The 23989-nt window shown below is 37.8% G+C and overlaps 1 protein-coding gene across 3 annotated transcripts in view; it reads right to left on the bottom strand.

Moving 5' to 3' along the window:
- Positions 1-23989, bottom strand: part of furinb (furin (paired basic amino acid cleaving enzyme) b) — a 125805-nt gene that overhangs the window by 77503 nt on the left and 24313 nt on the right. The gene's annotated exons all lie outside the window — the stretch shown is intronic.

Below are 23989 nucleotides of genomic sequence, written 5' to 3'. Positions count from 1 at the left end.
GAACCCAATGAAGAATCCATGTGGTGTTGTCAAGACATCTTATGAACGTCACTTTCAAAGCAACCTGAGCTTTCTCTATACCTCAGCAGAGCCACTGGCTCCAAGCATAAAGTACTGATGAAGTAATTTATGCAAAAAAAAAAAAAAAAAGAAAGTCCCAACCAATATTGAGTGCATAGAAATGAACATATTTTTCAGCAGACTGACATGTCTAAAATATACATATGTTACAAAAGATGAGACTGAATTTGGAGTTTGGAGTTAATTCACAACTCTGGCAGATTTAACTTAACCACATTGCCTTACTGATTGGCAAAATAATATTTTTTTTTTGTGTGTGTGGCCTTACCAGAATCCAGACATGTAAGTGATAAAAAATGTTTAGGGAGTTAAAGATTAGAGCGATAATAAGAACTAATTTACACCTTCTAATCTGCTCTCCTTTTTCAAAAGCTTTTGGAAATCTGTAGCTGACTGCTTGGGGTCAGCTCAGGTTTTCTGCTGGTTTCTGGCGTTTTTTTGGAACCATTTTAGCTTTGCATGCTGACAGAATGTGGCAGATCAGTTCAAAAGCAGAAAAAAAAAAAGCAACAATGACCGCTTTTAACAAAATACCAAAAGGATCTACACCATTTCCCATGTCATGGTAGTTTGTCTTTAAAAGGTAATGATGCAAAAAGTTGCATTAATATTCTGGTTAGAAATGGCTTCATTTTTTTCTTTCACTCTGCTTTGAATAGACACATTAAAGGCCCTAAAGCCATTGTAGTGAAAATTGTAACTCTGAGAGGATTGTGGTTGCTCAGCTGGGCTAAAAATAATGTCAATACGGGAGTGTTCTTGTCTGCAAGTCCAGTTGGCTCGCATGCACAGACCCTGAGAGGAATGTCAAGGCCCCAAGGAGGTTTTTAACATCAAAGACTTGGAGCTTATTGCAAAAGCAAGAATGGTCAAATAAAGGTGAAAAATACCCAAGGATACAAGCAGAAAGCTTGTCAGCAATTATGAGAAGCATTTGACTGCCCAGACACCAATGATGACTCTCTCCATATTGTATAAATAATTTATTATAAGCTAATTCACTTAAAATGGAAATCAATTAACAAAATTATATATTTCAAAAATGATGTCCCTTGAACACTGTTATTTTCTTTCATGAGAAGCCGGTGTCATTTTCAATCAGATACCAACCTCTTGGTACAATTAAAACAATTTTAAATTTAAATCTGCCAGTGGCTTGAATAAGTCTGATCTGTGTATATATATAAAAAAAAAAAGTTGCCAGATTTGGGTCTTTTGTGATCAGGACTCCACAACTGCAGCAAATTGTTTGTGAATACATCCAACTACATGGTTGTACCTGTGTCCATGTACTGTGGATATTTTCTGTAGCGAGTCACAGGCATGTCAGCATACCCGTATAGATGTGTGTGAAGATGTGGAAGCAAATATCAACTGAAATTAAAGTTAGCAGGGAGAAAAGTCCAAGCCTGGGAGCAGGCCTGAGAGAAGACACACAGAACGCCAAGCAGCAAGGGGCGGACAACGGCCAAGACGCAGCAGGTCTCCTGGCTGACCTCACAGCGCTCCCTACACACACCCACAATATTCATGCAATGCAAAATCCCTAATCAGCAGAATGAAAAGATACCATCACAACACGACAACCAGGAGAGAGTAACCCACCCACAAGACCACAGGAACACAGCCGTACCCAAAAACCGCAACCTCCGTTTTCCAATAACAGCGATGCAACCCACGCCTCAGCCAGTAAGATGGAACCCTAACAGTGATGACATTTTAAAAACAGACAATACTGTTTAGATAAACTGCTATGACAGGTCCTTAATTGATATTAAAAACTTTGCAGTGTCTCAAACATGAAGTCAAACCATAAGAGGTAAGAGCACCTTCAATGTGCAAGACTGCTGCGATGAAAGATATGACCCCAGGAATTAATAAGACCCATTTTCACATAGATTGTGGCAGGGCAGAAAGCTAATTTGTGCTGCCCAGGGGTGGCTTTTCTGTGGGACAAACCTATTTCCCAGAGTGCTGATGTCCTCATTTAGAACTCGAGTCTACGGGTCTTGGGAAAATTGAGATGGAGACAGAGAGCTGCAGCTGAGTCATACTTCTACAAAGCTTTAACTAGAGTGAATCATATGGGGTTTGGGTGAAGGTGTGTGTGTGTGTGTGCATGTGTGTGCAAATGCGTACAAGTGATAATAATTGAGAGCACTGTAGGTCATTAGTCACCCTGCCAGTACGCTCTGAATCTGCATTAGAGGCACACTGCCCTTTACACCCCTCACTGGACACTGCCAGAGGTTGTCTGTCTCATGCTTTAGCCTCTTCATTCTTATTTCCATCTTATATGTACATTCATTTATTCTTGGAATGTCAGCTCCAGGGGCTTCAGAGAAGTCCCCAGCAGAGAGCCAGCCTTTTTACTCAGGGTGTTCAGTCTCTTTTAGTCACTCTGTTCTGATTCTGCTGCCCCCAACAGATGGCTTCAAAGAAATTTGTACATTTCACCAGACTCAGTGAAGATATGAAACATCTTGCTGCAAGCATTAAAAAACACCAATGATTTTTAAATAGTTTTTGCCCCGTTTCGTCTTATAAACAGCCTCAGTGCTGCATTTATTAGACCAATCTGTTGTCCAGATGAACACCCAAATATTTTGACTATTCCACCACCACCTTTGTTCCTTATAGCACAGAAACATGTGTTTTCCTCCCGGTTTTCCAAAAATCTCTGCATGCCCTGCATCACATTTCAGCAGGAACTGATGCTTGTATTCCTGCTCTATACAACAACATGACGACTGCAGAGTAGTGTGAGTAATCCTGCAGGGGACGTGACGCTTAGCCTTTAAACGGAAATCTGCGGCAAACAAGGAGAAGAGAAATGTTGAGCGGTCAGTGTTCCTGTATCACTGACCACCATGTCAGACAGCCTTTTAGTCTTATTAACTGGTGTGGCAGGCAGGTAGTCAATACTCCAGACAGTTGTAGGGGCATCAAGTCCCTTTTTTTCCCTGAAAGTTCTCGCATGCACTTGAAGCTAAATCTTGTTAAATTCACAGGAGAATCCACATATTATTGCAGATTAACTAAAAGTAAAAACTTCCACCCAAGCCCTTTATGATGGATGTTAACTTCTAAAAAGCTCTTTGTAAAATCAGTTTTAATAGTTAAAGGAGCTGAAATAAAGGAAGCTGCTAAAGTTGAACTCTTGCACATTGTTTTAATTTTGTAAAGCTCTTGCAGTAAAGTTGTGCAGCAACAAGTGAGGGTTTTTAGGATGCAGGGGGATAGCACTATCCCCAGCATCCTGGAGTGCAACTGGACATGCAACCTTGTTCCAGTTCAGTCTAGCCGAGTCTGATCTGTACCTGATTAATGAAGACAGACAGGTTCCATGAGGAGGGACAAGGTGAGGGATTTCTGTGTCCTGATGTAGGCGGAGATGTTGATGAGGCCGTCTTAATGCCAATGAGATTGTGACAGGGGAATATATGGGTACAAAGAGGAAGTGAGGTGTGTGTGGCACAGCCAAGGAGAATGCTAAGCCTTAAAGCTTTGTCAATTGATAAACACATTCAAACTGAAAGCCCTTCCCCTTAAAGTCTACAAACCTCAATAACAATGAGTCAGTGTCCTTCAAGGCTTTCTTTTTGTTGTTCAGCAACTCACATCTGTGGTTATCTTGCGATTTCTTTGTGGGTGAAGCACATCGCTTTTCTGGTAGATGTGACCCACAATGAAATTTATTTAGTCTGTCACACAATCAGTCACGGCATTTATATCATCTCCCCTTGGCACACAGTGTGCATCCTGGCCTTTGGCTTCTCAATGACCTTTTCAGAGTGTCTTTAGTTTCTCAGAATACCTCCTGAAGGTTATTTTCATCACAAGCTGCCACTGAACAAAGCATGGGCAAGTGTCTTTCACACAGAACATAATTATTTTCAGCTCCTGCAGAAGGAAAAACCACAAAGACATATACACCTTCACCATTTGGATAAAGAAAAACTATTTTGTGTGGCTGAGAAATTGAAAACACATAACCTTTTCTTTTATTCCCCCCCGTCAGCTACTCATGGCAAACTGGTGGTTGTTGTTCAAGATAAAATCAGCACAGCAAAAATTACCTCCTCGAAATTAGCAGAATGTTCCCCATATAGGTAATAGTTATTAATACAAGCCGCTAAAGTAAATAAATTAAATAAAAATGAAGAAATATAATAACACTGAACTGAATGTGTTCTGAAGATTATACAGTATACTTGATTTTGTCCAAAACCCCACGAGTATACTGGACTGAAATTGATTATAGCTAAAAATATATATTTTATAGTAAATTTAACTGATGCTTACAGCTGTCACACATAATAAAAATTAAACGTCGATAGTTTAATTTTAGGATGATTAATTACGCTTTTGAAAAAAATAAATCTAAAAAATAACATATGCACATCCTTGTATTTTACTGTACGATAAATGTTTTTCAAATAGGAACCCTGAGAACATCAGCCTGCTCTTAACATTACCTAATATTTCAGTAAATTAATCCAAGAGTGGGGTTACACAACAGACGGAGGTCAAAGTAAATCTGCACCACATTAAATTTAAACATTGTTCTGGACACTAGTCAACATGAATCAACAAATAATGCTTTCCTGATATTCCACTCTCATTAACTGCTTCAAAAAAGATGAGAAAAGAGAGAAAAACAGCTCCAAATTATTTCCATTTTTAAAACATGCCTGAAGGTTACCCTTTGGTGCCTTTCAAATCTCCATATCACACAGGAAGAAGGTCTGTAACCTCCAGAAGTATTTTGCCAGAGGCTCGTCCTTAAAGCGTTCAGAACGAGTACAAAGAGTAAAAAAAATAAGACAACTCTGCTGACCTCAGCACAAGGTTTTGTGTAGCCGAGTGTGATTATATTGTGTGTCACAAGAGTGTTCCAGAAACAAAGCAGGGAAACATTGAACAGGAGCTTTCTTGTGACTAGCTTACTTTGGACATTTTTAGATAAAATAGACGAAAATATATTATTTTCTCATCTCTAGGTAAATTTCGGAAGAGTAAAAGAAAAGATAGCTTGGAGAAAAATGATCATTACTATCTGAACAAAAGCCAATAGTGAAATTAGCTTTTGTTCAGATAGTAGCAATGGATGGTAAATGGAGCAGAACAAGACATTACAGCTACAGTCCATTAGAGAGAGTCACCATCTTATTTTATTTCATCTTACAGCAAATTTTTTTGCTTGTTTGTTGATCCACAACATGAACAACGAGGGAAAAAGCAGCAACGAGAAATATTTCTTTGGGATATTTCTCACTTACTTGTGAAACCTTAGTTAACACAAAAGCAACTGTATTTATTTATTCTTTAATTGGGTTTCTGTTAATTATTTTTTAATTGCATGAAATGAACACTGAGTACCAAGCATTTTTTTTTTTTTTTTAGCTTTTGATTTTTCATAATGGGTAAACCTCATTCTGGAGGCTTTAAGTAGAGCTACTGAAATATTAGATAGTGTGTCTTGGGAAACATTTCTTTTTATGGAATAGAGATTTTGTCAGAAAGTGTCTTTATCAAAACCCAAAAGATTTTCAGAGCTGTGGTCTACAGATTCTGGTGATTTTTAGTTTCTGCAACAACTACATATTTCAGATGTTAAATGAAACTGGTCAAATTTCAAGTTGAAAACAATACTGCCCTCAGTGGTTTAGAAAGTAAAATCTAATTTTGTAGAAAACTTCAAACTGGACTGATTTTCTTCAGCTGAAGAAGGAAACATAGACATGGCTTTATAGCCACCTCATGTTTTCTAAAATTTAAACGTTTATGGTTTGGCTGGCTTGAAAAAAAAAATAAAAAAATGGAAAGAGATAAAGCACAGTCAGCCTGAGTTCTCTGAGTTTAATTTGCTAGAAAGTCATCTCCAGAGATTCAGACATTTGATAAGTGTGACTACAAGGATTTTCAAAGCAGGTGCTAAAACACATTCTGGGTGATTGGATTCCAAGGGAACAGAGTTAAATAAAGGAGTCAAACTCCGTTAGAATTAACTGGGGCTGCAGACACATCTGTCTACATCTGCAACCGGTCTACATTAATGCAAAGCACTCTGATCAAAGCAGATCTGAGCAAAATTAAAGACAAACCAATAAACCGTATGGTCAGCAGATTTACCAGTTGTTTTTGTCTGTATGTTGCATGTGTGTGTGTCTATATATTGTTTTGGTAATATTTAGTTCTTTTGTTTATAGCATTATGCCAAAACAGCCGACGGTTCCAGTATTTGTGTACATTTGTGATTCTACAGGCGTAAATGCCAAGTGTATTTATGTTAATTAGCATTAAGCATGGAAATGTTCTAGTGCGCCAGCTTTCGGTTGGAAGCTTCTGCACTGCCGCAAGATGAAGTCAAATTTAAAATGGCATTATTTATGAAGAGAGATTTGTCTAAATTGGGATTGGTTGATGTGAATGTCAAGTATTTCAAGCTTGTAATTTCAACAACTTTGAACTTACAAGAGTGAGCACTTGTGCGATACAGACGGACGTGGGAGTTTTACACGTTGGCTGAACTTGAGTGCAACTGACATTAAGATTGCTTATCAAAAGCATTCTGTCAGTCTGAGAGCTGTGTGAGGCATCAGAGCGGCATCAACCAGTTGCTCAGCCCACTCACCACATCACTGATTTTCACGCGGATTCTTATTTCTCTCAGTCTTCACATACCTTGTTTTTTTTTTGTTTTTTTTTCTTTTTATGTACCTCAGCGTTGGGCGGTGAGAGTTAAAAGAGACTGTTTACTGCAACACGTTATACTCAGGTCACACCCTCTGTCTCTCAACAGCCCACAAGGGAATTTTAACTATCTGCTGACATTATTCGGCTGCATGGTTTTTGAGACTTTAAGGTGACCCTAAGTTATGTCACGGCATGTTTGCTTCATCCCAGAATTCTGCAGTGCCCCTTTCTGCTCCATGCTTTAGTGACTGTCACGGTCTACAGCAACCTTCAATGTTGTTGTTATCAATATTGGCCCAAGGAGATTGGCCTTAGATCAGTGGGGCTGAAATGATAAGGAAGTTCTATCCAGGCTCTAACCTAATGCTCTAGTACCATTTAACACCGCTTAGTAAATGGGGATGCGAGCATTCAGTCCATTCTAGGATGTTATTTTCTGCATATGTTGAGCATTATTTTTGTACCAGACACTCTCAGGTGGTCTCAACTCGACAGAAAAAGTGCACAAATTCATAGAATATATACACATTTATTTATGCACATTTATTTATGCTGAAAGCCATGTGGGGACAGTGCTTCATGCATGCATTCAAGTCGACACATGCAGCAAATATCTGAATATTTCTGTGCTTTCAGCATGCAGACTGAATACAAATGCATAGAGTCCAGCAAGACCCAGTGTGCTGATGTTGACAGTGGCAGAATTTGAAATTAAGTGTATCCTCTTAAGCTCGGAAAAGTGTGTCGAACCATATGGGATTAAATGGTTTAAACAACTGGCTTAAATGTTTGTTAATCACAACAATAAAGAGAAAATTAAAAAGTAAACAAAATGCAATTGTTGTAAATCTATTTATATCAAACTAACGATGGGGGGGATTAAAAATTAGTAAATTAAGATAGCCAAACAAAAAGATAGGTCTTATATTTAATGACATGTTCAATAAATTCTGGTGCAGCCTGACTTAGCTGGAGATCAAATTATGTGTTCCACAGTATCAGATGAATTGAAAAACAATGCTGGAGTGTTGTTGATCTGAGGCAACATATCTTCATGTCCCATTAAAATGTAAGGTAGATACGCAAGGGGTAATGAAAGAATGGTGGAAAAAAAAATCCTCAAATAACTGGTTAGACACAGAAGCAGAAAAGATGTACAAGATACAGGAATTTGAGCATTCCTCAAATTTCGATAGTTAAGCCACATACATGAGTGAAACACACAACACTGTCCTGCTTTCCAATGCTATTGCAGCCTCTAAGCTTCTGTTATACATCTAAGATAGAAATGTCAGAGGCACAGCAGAGTCCATTGATTGCCATACAGCCATCACATCTCATACTTTTCCTTTCATGAATGTTCTGTTGCTTTTGTTTGTGCAGCTCATTCACACAAAACACACAAAAATTCAATCATCTGATAGAAAATGGGGCAGGCTTTCTTCGTTGCTTTGTCTTTACAGACAAAAAACAAGCTCTTGTGTATTAGTATGGGGCTAGGGGAGTAGTTTCCTACTTGGCTGATAAATCAGCCATGTTGTTGGCGTCCACTGAGCCACCAGTCTGCCATCTTTTGGACTAATTAAAGCTCCAACTTTAGGGTAGTGCTTATTGGGAATAGCTCATTATTTTCAATTGATAGAGAAACTTAATAGTGTTTTCAAATGAAGGGTAATTATGTGTTTTTTTATCTTAGCTCTAATTCTATTTACCAGCTCAAGACATTCACTATCTTGGCACAGGCTCAGCCACGAAAAACAGTTTTTGTTAAATTATGTGGCTGAAAAACAAATATTTAACAAAACACCAATGAAAATCATTGCTGTTGCAGTCGTTAAGTAAATGAAACAGAGGTGGCATTAAAAGGCGAGAAAATTGATTCAGGCTTTTGAGTACATGTTCTTCAATCACAGCAAAGAGGCATCACATGAGCAACTGCTCAAAAACCTTTGAGGTAAAAAGCAGCTAAATTGTGGTGTGCCTGTGCAAACCTATGGCTATTATGACGGAGGAGTTCACGATTGGAATATAACCGAAAAGAGGATGTGCCTGGGGAGAACAGATGAATTGAAAATGTGCAAAACTAATGACTACAGAAGGCAATTGTCTCTGGGAGAGAAGAAATACCAAACCCCCATGGATGTCTGACCTTTAGTTTGTATCACCGTTAAGTAAATTTATATACTTTTTATATACATATTGTGGCTCTGTAAATGCCTGGTGCTCTAACAAACCAACAGATGATGGCGCAAACCGAGTATGCCTAAATGCAGCAGGTTCAGAGACAGATTAAATGAGAAAATTAAACATATTCTCTTATAATTTGCTAACCTTAAAGGGTTTTTTAAGGTGAGTTTTCGGAGAAGTTTTTACCAGAAACAGTTCTTTTTATCAGTATCAGGCAAGAATCAGACAGTTTGCGGAAGAAAATCAAGAAATTTGTAGAGTGGTTAAAAAGAAATAGCCTTAACAATTCAAACTGAAAATGGTCATGGCTGAAGGACATAAGATTATAAGGTAATATGTGGAATAAGAGTGTCACCATATAATAAGCTGGAGTTACTGGTTTCATGGCTAAAAAATACAATAAAATGCTTCAAACAGTCTAATTGCTGTTCTTTAATATAGCAACCAAATATAGTACATTTCTACTGCTAAAATAAAATATGGTATAATATAATAGTAAGAATGTTATCTATAACATTTTGTTAAATTTAGTCCACTCAGGATGGACTTAGAGGATTGACAGCTCAAGACCTCCACCAATGTACAGTTGTGGTCAAAAGTGTACATACACTTGTAAAAAATCATCATGTTATGGCTGTCTTGAGTTTCCAATAAGTTCTACAACTCTTATTTTTCTGTGATAGAGTGATCGGAACACATACATGTTTGTCACAAAAAACAGTCATAAAATTTGGTTCTTTCATAAATTTATTATGGGTCTGCTGAAAATGTCACCAAATCTGGCTAAAACCGGCTTAAGCAAGTGATTCGTCTAACTAGCTGCTAGCCTTTTCTGGATGTAGAACAATATCTTCCCACCACAAGTATGAGTATGAGTATTAATACAGATAACCTCACAGAATGTTACTTAAAAAATCTAAACCAAGCTCACTCTTTAAGTATCTTTTGCACCCAGAAAAAAAAAGTTGACTAAAGTTCAAAAAAAAAAAAATCCTGTCTCAGCTTATCTTTGTGGTGTGACTTTTCAGAGAACTGATAAGAGAAAGAGCCAGGAGAGGAAACTTATCAAAAAAAAGAAACCTGCAACACGCACAACAGCGTGCACACAGAAACAGAGTGAGAAAAAGGTCTGCAACAGTCTTCACTCAGCCAAACCTTGCTAATATAGACTCAGAGATCCAGTTAGTACTCTGAGTTCACTAGCATGTGATGGTGTTCAAAGGCAGAAGCACATAGAAAATGTGAAATATGGGGAAGGAACGAAAAATTGATAAAGAAGATTGAGAGACTGAGGTATAATAAGACGTTGCATGTGAATGTCAATGTGTGAGAGGGAGAGACATCAAATATTTCTATCACTCGTTTGACTTAATAAATCTATCTTCTGGCTGGAGCAAAGCGAAAAACAATTTAGTAAAGCCAACTGCTCATTACTTATAGTCAATACCCATCTAGCTAATAGTTTCCTTTGTATGACTAACATCAATAATCCTACACCTAATCTGCTGCGATCTTAGAAAGCAGAGATCTGACAAGCTGAAGGGAAAAGGAAGCTAGGCGTCACTGCATAAAAAAGTTCCTGTAACCTTTCATTAGGTAATAAACAGAGACAGAAAGCAAAATACAGTGGCAAACAGAGCACACAGTAAAAGACAAAGGGGATAAAAGAAAGACTAACACATTGAAATTCAGTGGAAAACAGAAGCTTTTCTAAATCTGGAGCCGCAAGGGGCCTCTTCCTCTTACCCCAGGGAGGAACAGAAAAAACGTTACGATACATGAAAACACCAACTGTGGAAAGCAAAGAACTGAGATCAAACTGGGTTAACGTTCTGCTCTTTTGAGGAGAGAGAGAACAAACAGACATTCTAAGCAAATTAGCAGGATCAGTGCTCTGTAGATGCAAAGCAGCAGTAGAGTAAAGACGTCCCAGCAGAGCAAGTGTGTCCGATAAAGAGTATGGTCAATAAGGCCCAACAATGGAAAAAAAATGCACTGGAATTAGTGAAAAAAGGAAAAAAAAAGGGGGGAAAATCTTCTGAAATGCTGATTGTGTAGCTCTGTTTAGTATTCAAAAGCTGTGCAAGTACAACATGAGTGCAGTTAGCCTTTAGTTCATGCCTGAAGATGGAAAGTCACCTTGATTGCCATGTCATAAAAATTTAAAAGCAATTTTCCACAGACGTGATTGGTCCACATAGGCACCATTTGACTTTATCTTCCTGTCAAAACACACGCACACACACGTGCACACAAATAGAAACACACAGGTAAAGCAAAAGTGTGAATTCTTTAAGACATTTCAAAGATTTGTGCATCAGGAAAAAATGAAAGTCATCTCCATCCACAGTGAAACTCATGAAATACACAAATTCACTGCTCTGGAAAATTCCTGGTTCAGTTTTATCATAAATATTGCCCCCTCATATCCAAAAGCGACATCTATTCAACCTCCCACTGGACTCATGTTGTGTTATGCGAGTTTTGTCTTGTGCTGACTTTTAGAAAATGGCAGTGTGCCAGGCCAGTAACTGTGACCGAACTAGCTGATTTTTTAAGAGCACAGTTTTGTTTTCCAATATAAAAAGTTCACAAATGTAATAGTAGCACTTCTAATAAAGGTCCAAGATTATGCATGAGCTATTTATAACAAATTTGTATTCATTCAACAGGTTAGCAAAAATTGTTGTGACATTTTAATGGCATTGAAATAAGGAAGAGAGAATTATTTAATGGCATACTTTTCTCTAAGAGATTGATTTTTATAAACCTGCTGCTACTGCATCATTCCACAATATAAAAATAATCTAATGTGATTTGATGTATGATATATTTTTACATAAGAGTAATGGAAATTTGTTACAGATGTCATGAGGTGCAGTTGAGAGGTGGTGAGAGAGGCGCTGTAAACCCAGGTAGAGTACAGAAAAATGGTAATTATAATGATAATTCCAAAACCGGGCAGCACAGTCGAGTGGAAGGCAAAGCCCACGAACTGGAAGCAACATGATTCATGAAGGAACATCAGAGACGCAGAACAGACGGACTGGTGCAAACGTAGACAAATAGACCATGTTAGACAAGGACCCGACAAAGACAGAGACACAGGTGGTATTAAATACACAGAGGGTAATCATGGAATGAAACACACCTAGGAATAATCAGGGGGCAGACAGGACAACACAGAGACTCCACAGAACGCAGAAAACTACAGAATCAAAGGGAAAAAAAACAATCAAAGGAAAAAAAACAATTCTGACAACAGAGCTGGAAAGATGATGGGACATGAGATAAGATGAACTACCCTGGAGGTGCATGATTTATGTTTTATTGCACTTGCACTTATTTAATTTTAATATTTTTTTCTGACTTATCTGTAGCCAAACTCAATGTACAAAAATTGTTTTAGCCACTGCTCTATTTTGGGGGTGACTATACACACACACACATATATATATATATATATATACTTCTTTCCCTTCTCACCCTCCGCGGGTGGTCTCTTTCATCCTCTGAGCTCGGGTCCTCTACCAGAGGCCTGGGAGCTTGAGGGTTCTGCGCAGTATCTTGGCTGTGCCTAGAACTGCACATTTCTGGACTGAGATGTCTGATATATATATATATATATGTAATAGTAACACATATATATATATATATATATATGGCAGTATATATATATATATATACTGCCACCCCTGAAAAAGTCCCTGCCCCCCTCTTGTCACCCCATAAAAAAATTTCTTGATCCGCCCCTGCTTGTGAGGTTATCTGTTCAGCACAAGGTTTCTTGAAATGGGGTCACACTTAAAACATTGATCCCAAGACAGCAAATCCACAACATAATTCCAGATAAAGAGTAGCATCAATGGCCTAGTGAAAGAGCAGACTGCAGCTTGTTTTCTATAAGCCAACAATCTCAAAACTCCACTAAAAGAACAATATAAATATAAATGGGCAAAAATCTTTGACCATAGTTTTTGTCAAACATGATGTACGTGTGTGCACATTTTTATTACAACCTGCATAATTCAATCGATCAGATCACTGGGTCGTCAAAGATGACACTTTCCTAAAGAAGGAAAGTCCTTCGTGTTGGCACAAAACTACTCTCCATGAAAAATCAATATGGAGAGTACTCAAAGCTATGTCCTATTGATTTTTCATAGACCCAGATCAGTCAATCTATCAGTGCAAGCAAGAGAAAAATCAGAAGAACTAGAGAGGTACCATGGGTGTACAGCAGCAGTGAAGTACCACTGAAAAGGAAGTGAGTAAAATGTCCTCTACCCTGTAACTTCAAGGACTCAGCTCAGGAAAATGGAAGCTGTCAGCACCTTCAGACATACAAAAATAAGATGCAACTCTGCTGTGTCAAAAACCACAAACCACAAACCCCTTGAGAGACAAATCACCTGACACTCTCACTTATACATCACAGGACACTAAAGAAACACCTGTGAGAAACCAAACTGACACACTCAAACTTCTTCATAACTGCCTTTGTCTTACTGCATGTGATGGGGTCAATAAAAAAAAGTCAACTTCAGCCTCAAGCTGTTCTCCCTCCAGCACCTCCATCCAAACCCCCTACCGGGGTTGATCATCTGAAGATGGCTTGATATGGAGGCTGAAATTCAGTGGCACTGCTAGATTATTCATTTGCAATGTGTAACTGAGCCAACTACCCATTTTACACATCACCTATGCTGAATTCACTGATGCCAGTACAGCTTCTGTCAGGCTCTGTCGCACTAGTTTGCAGGAACTGAAGTAAATACGTTCCACTTGCATTTCAATTGAATCCCTTTACTCTTTTTTTCCCCTCTAAACCCCGGTGACTCTTCCTCTGTTTCCATCCATTAGTACAGACAGGTTCAGTGGTTATGTTTTATCCTTCCTCTCAGGTTTATACTTCTGCTATACTTCTGTGTAAATCACTGGTGTCCTCCTACCTACTGACAGACTCAGACTGTATGTGAACACATTACAAATTATCACATTTATCTTCAGCGTGCCGAGGCATTGTGGATTCTATCTTTGCAGCTTTTTCCTGAGATGAACTGATGTTTTGAACCTTGCCTGCATCAGTCATCGGCCGCAGCATTTTGCTGCACAGCGAAGTGGATGGAAAAGTGCGGTAGGTTGGCCATGTCATTGGTCATCTAGCTACACACAGCTAAGATTACGCTGTTCACTGCTAAAGGTCAGACATGAACAAAAACTTCCATTATCTAGTCCTGTCTAGTCATTTGGCTGCATATGTTTGGTGAACCCAAAAAGCACACTGATCAAAATACTTCTGCGCCGGGTCTACTTTTTATTTTTCACGAGGTAACCACAGCTACTGAAAATAAAACAAATTAATTATTACAGTGGTGGATAATTTGTGCATTTCTAAAAAGACAAAGAAAAGAGTGACAATACAGTTCACGTTTTTTTTTCTTTATGAGAATCTGATTACAAGATTAAAATAGAATAGAAATAACCTTTAAGGTCTCTCAGTGTGGAAATTCATCAGCAAGTAGGAGCATGCTGATTCACACAAGATAAAACTGTGATCCTCTTATTTCCATACTAATATTCATAATATGCAACATCTCTCATGGATGTCTAGTTTAAAGATATACTAAGAAAATAAGTGTAAAAACAAACAAACCAAAAAAATAAAAAATACTGAAACTATTACTGAAGCTGGAGTAATATTTACTTTAAGTGTTGTATCACATAATCAGTTTGAAGTATTTCCATTTAAAGACTGCCACTGTCATGAATTGCGGTTAGCGGTGGTGAGGTAAAACGCAGCAGACCCAGGCTGAACGAAGAGAATGTTGATATTAATAATGAATCGGCAGCAGAAAGTCCAAAAACCAGGCAGCACAGGGACAAAGGGGAGCTAGGCTCACTACTGGTAGCAACTGGTAAAGACACGGACCAAACAGGCAGCCAAACAAGACGAACACGACATACGACCAGGACCCAACAAAGACACAGAAACACAGGTGGCATTAAATACACAGAGGGTAATCACAGAACGACACACCTGGGAACAACCAAAGGGTAGACAGGACAAGACAGAGACTCCACAGAAACACAGAAACCTAAATTAAACAAGCAGAAAAACTCAAATCCCTACAGCCACAAGCCAGAAATGCAATATTCATTTTTATAATTTATTTCTATATGAAAATGTTTCCATTCCTTTTACTTTAGTTCCTCATGATAATCGATGCTGATGGTACTGAATGTGCTACATCTTTGTACCTATGATGTGCCTTAGAGTGTTCGACAAAGATTAATTGTTGAGCAAATGAAAAGAAAATACATATTTTTTTCTGTATTAAAAATCTTAAAGAAAAAATATTCTGAAATAATCAAATGTAAAAATCTAAATATTACTGAAGAATAATATCTTCCTCACATCCAACTTTGATAAGAAAAAGAAAAATATTCAAATAGCTTCTTTCTTCAAAAGATAAAAATGCAACAGCCACTGAACTACAGGAATGAGTCGACTGCAAGATTGGAGGTTGTGGGCATCATTGAACCAAAAGTCGTTGAAATTCATGGAACATTACAGCCTGCCTTGAACCAATGGAGTACAGATACTTGAGGACATGAAAACATAGTGCCTTCCATTTGAGAATTGCATTTCTCTGTGTACTGACACAGGGAGTTTGAGTCTTCAACATCCTCACTGCAGTCTGAAATATCCTCTGTAAAGAAGCTGGCTTTGTGCCTGAACCTGGAGGGCTGGCACTTTAGAGTGCAGAATTATTATTACTCACAGCATAAACAGACTCAAAACAACTAGAAATCAGGAACATAAACAGGTATACATAGATCTAAACCTAGGTTGGCAGCTACTTCAAACACCCATAGCAATCACCTGCTAAGGAAATAAATCACACTTTTCCAAGCAGACAAGGTGTCAAAAGTAATAATCATCTCCATTTTGTGGATATAGAATATTGTAAGAAAGCACATAACACCAAATCCCATTTTGCTCAATGACTGAATGTCTATTTACAACGACTTATTTCCTACTTGCTTAAAGGCTGCTGATGGCATAAGGAAATATCGCTGCAAGTACAGCATGAGCAGCACATATACAGTAGCACATCATATTTTCAATTACAGCAGCTAATCCAAGCATGAAATCCTCGCCCTTCAAACTTACATAGACAACAAGACCGACAAGGGGATAGATATTAGGTGTTTAATCACTACATTATTTTCTGTGTCCATGCTTACTCTCAGCAAGCACATAAGATGTAGTAGTTTTGCTTACGTATGTGAAACACATGCGCAAGTGATGATTTTTACAGTAACTGCAATATTTTAGTACATATTATTCATAAATAGCAGCAGAAAGAATCAGTGGAAAGAAACTTGTGTGGGATACTAAGTTTTTTTTTTAAACAGTATCTTAATTTTGAGTTTTTATCTCTGTTCTCAGTAGAAGTTGCACTTCTTCCTTGTGTCTGCTTTGCACTGTCAATCCACTGTTGGTCATAGTACTTCGTCTGCTTGTACTTTTCTTTCTGTTAAAAAGATAGTCCTTCCTTTCCTCTGTTGCCAACTGTTTGGATGAGTTGGCAAAGGCACAGAGACACAGATGGCATTAAATACACAGAGGGTAATCACGGAACGAGACACACCTGGGAACAATCAGGGGGCATACAGGACAACACAGAGACTCCACAGAGTGCAGAAAACTAAAGAAACACACAGGAGAAAAAAAACTCAATCCCGACATTTTCTTCTTGAATATCATACCTAATGCGCTATGAAAAATCTACAAACATGCACATTTTCTGCAAATAAATTGGAGATAAATTCCTCAGAAAAATTTGTGAATGGTTGAATCTGAGAATACCGAACAGTGAGTAAGTGGGAGTCCACTCCATATGTAATAGAACATACAGCATGTGACTTAGTATGAGCCCCAGATATGAAGGTGAGTGCTTTAAGCTTGACACTTTCTATGCTTATTGCAATTATTTTGATCCAAGCTGTTTTTGACATTTTCCCTGTGGTGTGATGAACTCCATAATAAATGTTACTTTTCTGGCGCGCTAAAAGGACTCAGTTATATAAGCGTTAATAAAGACCTTACATGTTATTCATTGGTTGGGCACTATTTTGGACACCCTGTAGAAATGTGTTGTTTGTCTTGTTCTTGTGAACCTATTAAGCGGCAAAGAAAAAATAACCTCGATGTATCATGGCACCCCTACTTTCTAGCATTACAGGTGTACATGTGATCTGCCACAGGTTTGCATTTTAGTTAGTACTGCTTAATAAGATGTGATGTAACATTACTTAACTCATAGCGATAAGTTTCACATTTCATGAGCCACTTAGAAGTTTTAAAGTTAAGAATGTTAATAAAATAAAAGACATTTTAATTTTAATCTCTACATAAAGAACGCAATATGTACTTAAAAGCAGATGTGACATTTCTGATATGGGGAAAAGCCATGTTCAGGCATGGCAGCTTTTTCATTATGATTTAACAGCGTGAAGTCATTATATTACTCCATGGTGTATAAATCTAATGCAGCAGAAAGAAAGGAACTAAACTGCCTACCATTTTCAGCAAAGGGTGCAAGGATTTGTGTGGCAAGACGAAAAAACATAAGAGAACAGAGCACTTACAATAAAAGACTCTTGTGCAAGGTCCCATGATAGCTTTCATAACAATGATAAATGGCTGAAGCATTTTTCAGCATAGGAACAGCACATTTATGATTTTTTTTTCTTTGTCAAGCTTCAGATGGTTGCATAATGCGAAGAATCTTTGCAAAACAGGGAGAAGGAATTAACACCTGGATACCACTGAATCTTTGAATCTACTGTCAAATTCAGCTCTTGCATAAGGGTTAACAAAATGAAATGTTTTTTTTACAGCATGTAATATAATGAAGACAATAACATCATAGTGCTTGTTACACTGCTTGACTTCCTAATAGGATACATTTAGGCAGTGAGTGCATTACTCTTCCGCAAGATCCATTAATATGAATAAATAAATTTGCTCGTCAAATCTGTAGGTTAAAACAGTACATCATATGTATGAAAATTGTCCTACCGTAGCTGGGGAGTACTGTCTGAAACAAATGGATGCTTTAGTTGGAACTGTGTTGCTGAAGAAAAGCGAAAGCAATGTTGCAGGGAAACAGCAGATTCTGCAGGAGCTCTGCACAAGTCATTTTCCACAGTTGCAGCTTAAACTGCTGACTATCTGAGACCAACTCTTTATCAACGGCGACTAAGAGCCCTGAAGGTTGTAGAAGTATTTGAAACCAAAACCTCTGATAAGTTTTGGGTCAGTGCTTCATTCTTTCATGTCAGTCGTAGTTTGGAAGAATACAGTCTGAAGAACATCACCAGCGTTTAAATTTTAGAGAGAGCTGTTCACAAAGCATCACAATGGAGATTGGAAACGGGGTGAGCGCTTCAACAGTGTTTCACATTCATCCGGTACTGCGGTATTCTTTCCACATGGCAGACACATATTCTGTATTATTCAGGCTGAGAACGAACAGGCCCCATTAAAAGCCCAGCGCACGTCTTCCATATCTGGGCGCATGAGGGGGCTGCTTGATGGCACCTACGCACCCATCATCCACATATTCAGAGGAACTCTAATGTTTCCACATGGATCATTAGCCCCTAATTATACAACTGTAGATATTTTATTCAAAATTCATAATTAGAAACTGAATGTAATCTGCAAGTGCTTCACATAATTCTCTCTATAATAATAATGCTTTTGACTTGAATATGCATGATATGACAGATCTCAGACATAAAAAGTTACTGATAATTAACGAATGCACTTATTTTCAAACTGATCCAGGAAAAAGTTACTGATCTCTCCCAGTAAGGCAGGGCTACCTTGTTTTTCACCATCCCTATTGTCTTGTCTCTGCAATATTACATTACTCAGCAATTTATCAAGTGTCACGCTTCAGAGCTGGCTTGATAACACCAGCTTCAAGACCTTTTACTTCTCCATTTCGCTTTCCTCAAAAGGTCAACTTTCTTTTTTCTTTTCACAGTGGCACAAAGTACATATTACTCTGCCAAACTTTCTCCAGCATCACGTCAGCATGTCAGCACTTTGTTTAGAATGGAAAAAAAAGGACAGAACAAGAGATCCAAAACAACCCATGGTATCACTGTGTGTTATAATAAATGCTCTCTATGCTGATTCAATAACTGTTTCAGCTGATTTAGTGTTGCATTTATTACCAAAGAATCTTGGCTTGCACACAAAACATTGCTTTAAGGCCACGGAACAAATTACATTTTGTATGTATTTATCTTCATCTTTTATTAAATATACTAATGGTATGACACAAGTAGATACTTCATGTTTTTATTTGACTGTATTACATTTACAACTTACACTCATCTGAACTGAACTTTGGCCATTTAGAAGCCTTAATGCGCCAATTGTTGGCAAACACATTTTTTAGATACATAGGAGTAATAACCTTTCTCAGACTTACAGTGTGGGCTCTCGAGGAGACTGTGGCTTAATTAGGCCTGTCATGGTAACACATTTTGGTGGGTGATAAGTTATCCTAGAAATTATTGCGTTAATCAATAATATTGTCATTTTGAGACAATGTTCCACTAATGTAAACGTAATGGAAAATTAATGCAAGCACACTCTCTTAAAGATCAATAAATTAATTTCTAAAGAACATTTAACAATGGAACTGGAAGACATTTTAAATATCCAAAATAAACAATTAACCTAATGAATAAAATGGATTATGAAGTTTCTGAAAACAAACATGCCCCTCAAAATATATCATTCATTAGACTCATATAAGCAAAACTGCCAGTTAGGACTTTAGTGAAAAAAAAAGTGCAAAATTACTACTGTGTACTGGGTGTCAAATAATTGCAGCAATTTCCGAAATGCTGGCTTATCAATGAGATTAAAGGGTAGCATCTCTGTCATTGATAACGACGACAGCAGCAAAAGATTTTCCAACTTTCCTGTTTTACGTCTCAAGCCCATGTGTGCACAACTACATGTTGCGCCCAGTTAGTTGGAATTTTGACAGTCGCTTTGCAGGAGGAGCAAAAGCAATTGCTGCCACACTGCACCAGTTCCATAGGTAATGAATGGAGAGGGAGCAATGTCGTGTCGAGAAAACAAGAAGGGAAGGAGTCAGTCAACGCACTAGAGTGAAGATTTTTGTCATCCAGACTCTTTGGAAGAGAGGGAGACGTGACAAAAATGAATTACATCAATTACAGCTTCATCAACTGTAACTGATGAAGCTCATTTTAATTTATCATGCCTTTAACTGATGTACTGCTTATTGGGACAAGGCTAGGCTTAATGCTGAGGAGTAGTTGTCTTGCAGTATAAAGTTGTGTGCGTGATACCAGCTTCTGTCTCTCCTACATGCCAATGTACCACTTGGCAAAGCACTTAATTCCTATCTGCCTACTGCTCTGGCTGTTTGTGATTGCTCTCGTGTAAAGCAGTTTGACTGGTCAGTATGATTAATAAAGCTCTACATAAATTCAGCCAATTTACTATATAATTAGGTCTCAAAAACATGGTTCAAATACATTCACCTGCAGTACATCATCTATGTTGGTGGACAAAATGATGGTTTGTTGGCGAAAAGGATGGACTGATGACGGACGTACATTTTTGTCTGGGTTCTAAAATACTAACATTTTTACATCTTCTATTTTCTTTTTCCATCATTAAACAGAAATGAGTACTAAAATCAAATTCCATGCTACCGCGTCCTTCTTCTTACAGCATAACGACATTATAATAATAATAATAAAAAAAATACAACTCTTCTGAATGAAATTCAAACATAAATCATAACCTCTGCTTATATTATTCAACAGGATTTCAATCCAAAGCACTCTTTTGGAGGGATGAACCCTGAGTGATAAATTAATTACATTTCATTAGCTATTAAATTATGTATGAAAAGCTGACTATGTGTTTAAAGAAATCATGTGATGAATCAAGGGCTCTGATAGGAAACAAACTGTATTTGCAATTTCAACAACAAATAGTAAAACATATCTTGAGATGGGAGAAATTCATGCTAGATGACAGAATGTGGGCTTTTCACATAAAAACCCCCCCACCAAAAGTAATAACTTGCAAATATCCTCAGTCAAAGTCCAATTATATAGCATTTGTGCATTCGCACATTTTCAGTGAGGTGTTCAGGGGCTCTGACAGCAGAGTGTAATATTGGTTGAGAACTGATCTGATCTCTGGCTCCCATCTGTGGGTAACAATTCCCACTCATCTACAACTTGGCTGCGTTATTGCTAATTCTTATTTCATTTAAACCCTCTTTGATGCCCACACTTATTGCATCTCTAATAAAGAATTCTCACAGCACGGACTGGAATGGCTCCTGTGAAAAAGGGAACTCACACAGAGAAAATGTCTTCTGACCGCACCACGTTATTAGTAGAAAAGAAAAAAAAACATAATTGAGCAGGACTTCAGGAATATGAAAAAATAGATTTTGCATGTGAAATTGAAAATACATCGGAAATGATGGTGGTGCAATAGGTAAGCAACTCATTTGGCTTTCCTGCTTGAGCCGTCCTCTTAACATCCGGACGATGTGGAGAGCCCAAGGCTTTCTCAAGGCCTGTGCATTTTTACCCTGAAGGCAGGAAAATGGCTGAGGTTTATTCTCTGCATTATAAGACCTGAATGCATCTGAAAGGGTTTATATCAGACATTAAATATGATTAGTATTTCATTTTAATTTAATTAACGACGATGCCGACTCACCTCAAAAGGCATTGTGGCGATCTGAATTTGAGTTAGTGATTATACAATCAGGAAACATTAATATTAGCCAACACTATTTACCTTTGATTGTTTTTATTGGAATGCAGCTCAAATATTACCTTGAGAAGTCACAATCATTTCAGTTTTGCTTAGTGTCAGGAGCAGATGCAGCAGTGATAGCAGTGATGTTAATAACATTTACTGTCAGCGGCAGCAATAAATGTAACTATGATAGCAGTGATGATGGCACTAAGAGCTCCAATTTGTTGAAATCTGGCAAAACTGTATCTTCATTTTCATTTTATTAATGCCCCCCAGGCCATTTTGTACTGATTGCTGCAAAAACCAGATGATTTGGACTACTCTGCTTTGGCATTTTGTGCACTGATTTACAATGATATAAAATTTACTTTTGCACAACCCTAACAAAAGGATGTCACAAGCATGATTCAGGTGCAATACTTTCAGTATTTCACCGAGATACTGTTAATGCAGAGAGCTTGGAGTGGTGAAATTGAAAAGCCAAATCCACAACAGCAGCACTTCTGTGATCACACACCATGTAGCCTCTTTTTAAAATGTCATACTGTCGCTGTCTTTTGTTGACCTGAATGCTGAAATGACCGCTCTCGCAGATAAGTTGCTTCTGGGCACAAACAATACCTGCAGCAGTTAGGGATATGTGCGAATGTGAGGTACAAACTTATCTTTTCTCTACACACATATGGACTATGGACACTTCTGTATATGCACATTTGAAACATGCTATGCACATCATATTTAATTGTAGCAATTAGAAATGTTAAACGACAGTGTTGACATCCTTCAAATTAACCTTATCCTTATCCTTCATTAACTAAATCCCATTTTCCTGTTGTATCTGCCATTTGTCTCTTTCTTCAAGTAGTGGTTAATTTTTTTATTTTTTTTATTTTTTAAATAAAACAACTTCCTTAATTGGCAATCATACACTTTTAGCCTTGCTGCAAGGTTGTTGTTTTTTTTTGAGTAGCAAGAACATTTCATATACTTTGTACATATATTTTTCATAGGGATAGGGCTGGGGGATATGAGGAAAATCTAATATCCTGATACATTTTTGCTATATCACGATAGACAATATGATATATATCACGGTATTTTTAACTATAGACCCCTTGCAGCATGATGTCACCCACGCAAGGTCCTGCCCCCATTTCTCTGCTAGACTTAAATGTAAGCTCATATAAAAAGGGATGCAGTGTTTTGCTATGAACTGTCTACACTATGACTAGATAACTAGTTGAGAAATAAGTTTTAACTAAGAAAAAATAGCGAGGGAGAGGGAGATAGGTCAGTTATGCTTGACTTTGACAAACTTAACATATAGATGTGCTGTGGAATAAGGTGTGTTTTGGTTGGTGGCTATCTACTTCAGCAATCATTCATTAATAATCACAAAATACACATCAAGCCTAAAAACCGAAAACTGTAACAAAATGAATGTTCTGTTCTATGTAGGGTAATGTTTGAGTGATTTTGGTGCTGAATCCTGATACATAAAGTTGCGTTGTTGTCAGTTGCTATGGCAACGAGTCTGCGTGCATCGTAAAGCCGACAGAGCGAGAAAAAAAGAAAAATAATGAGTAGTTTTGAGTTATTTTTCCCATTGCATAGCATTATATGAATCATACCTACGTCTCCAGGTTTCACTTTAAAGGACCAGTTCTACCGCAGCAGCGCGGCTATGAACGGCATGTAAAAGATTGGAAGGAGGGGAGGGAGATAAATTTGTGGTACAGCCTTTTGTGGCAATAATTTTATAGCATGTTTTGCAAATTACTTCATTTTGTTCGACATCCTCCATATACAAAAATCCAAGCTACTGCCAAATTATTGATCCAGCGCTGTTTCTCTTCGGAACTAGACTAGTTCATCTGACTCCTCTTCAGTTTATGCGGCTTGCCTCAAACTCTCGATGTAACCGTTGTTTGTCTTCTCCGCGCAGCGTGATTGGTAGAAAATTTTCAGGTTGGGAGGGGGGAGGGACTAGTGATGCATTCATAGGGTGTCGGATAAACCATACTCATACTCACAGTGAATTTGACGGCGAAAGTTTATTTGAACAACAATGTATACTCGGTAGTTGGTTATAGCCATTTTAACTATCGTAAATTGAAATTATCGCGGTACATCGAGTATACTCGATATATTGCCCAGCCCTACATAATG

Source organism: Poecilia formosa, unplaced genomic scaffold (assembly GCF_000485575.1).
Source record: "Poecilia formosa unplaced genomic scaffold, Poecilia_formosa-5.1.2 Scaffold13, whole genome shotgun sequence".
Taxonomy (NCBI): domain Eukaryota; kingdom Metazoa; phylum Chordata; class Actinopteri; order Cyprinodontiformes; family Poeciliidae; genus Poecilia; species Poecilia formosa.
The sequence above is the reverse complement of the archived record's forward strand: the minus strand, read 5'-3'. Positions and strand labels throughout refer to the sequence as shown.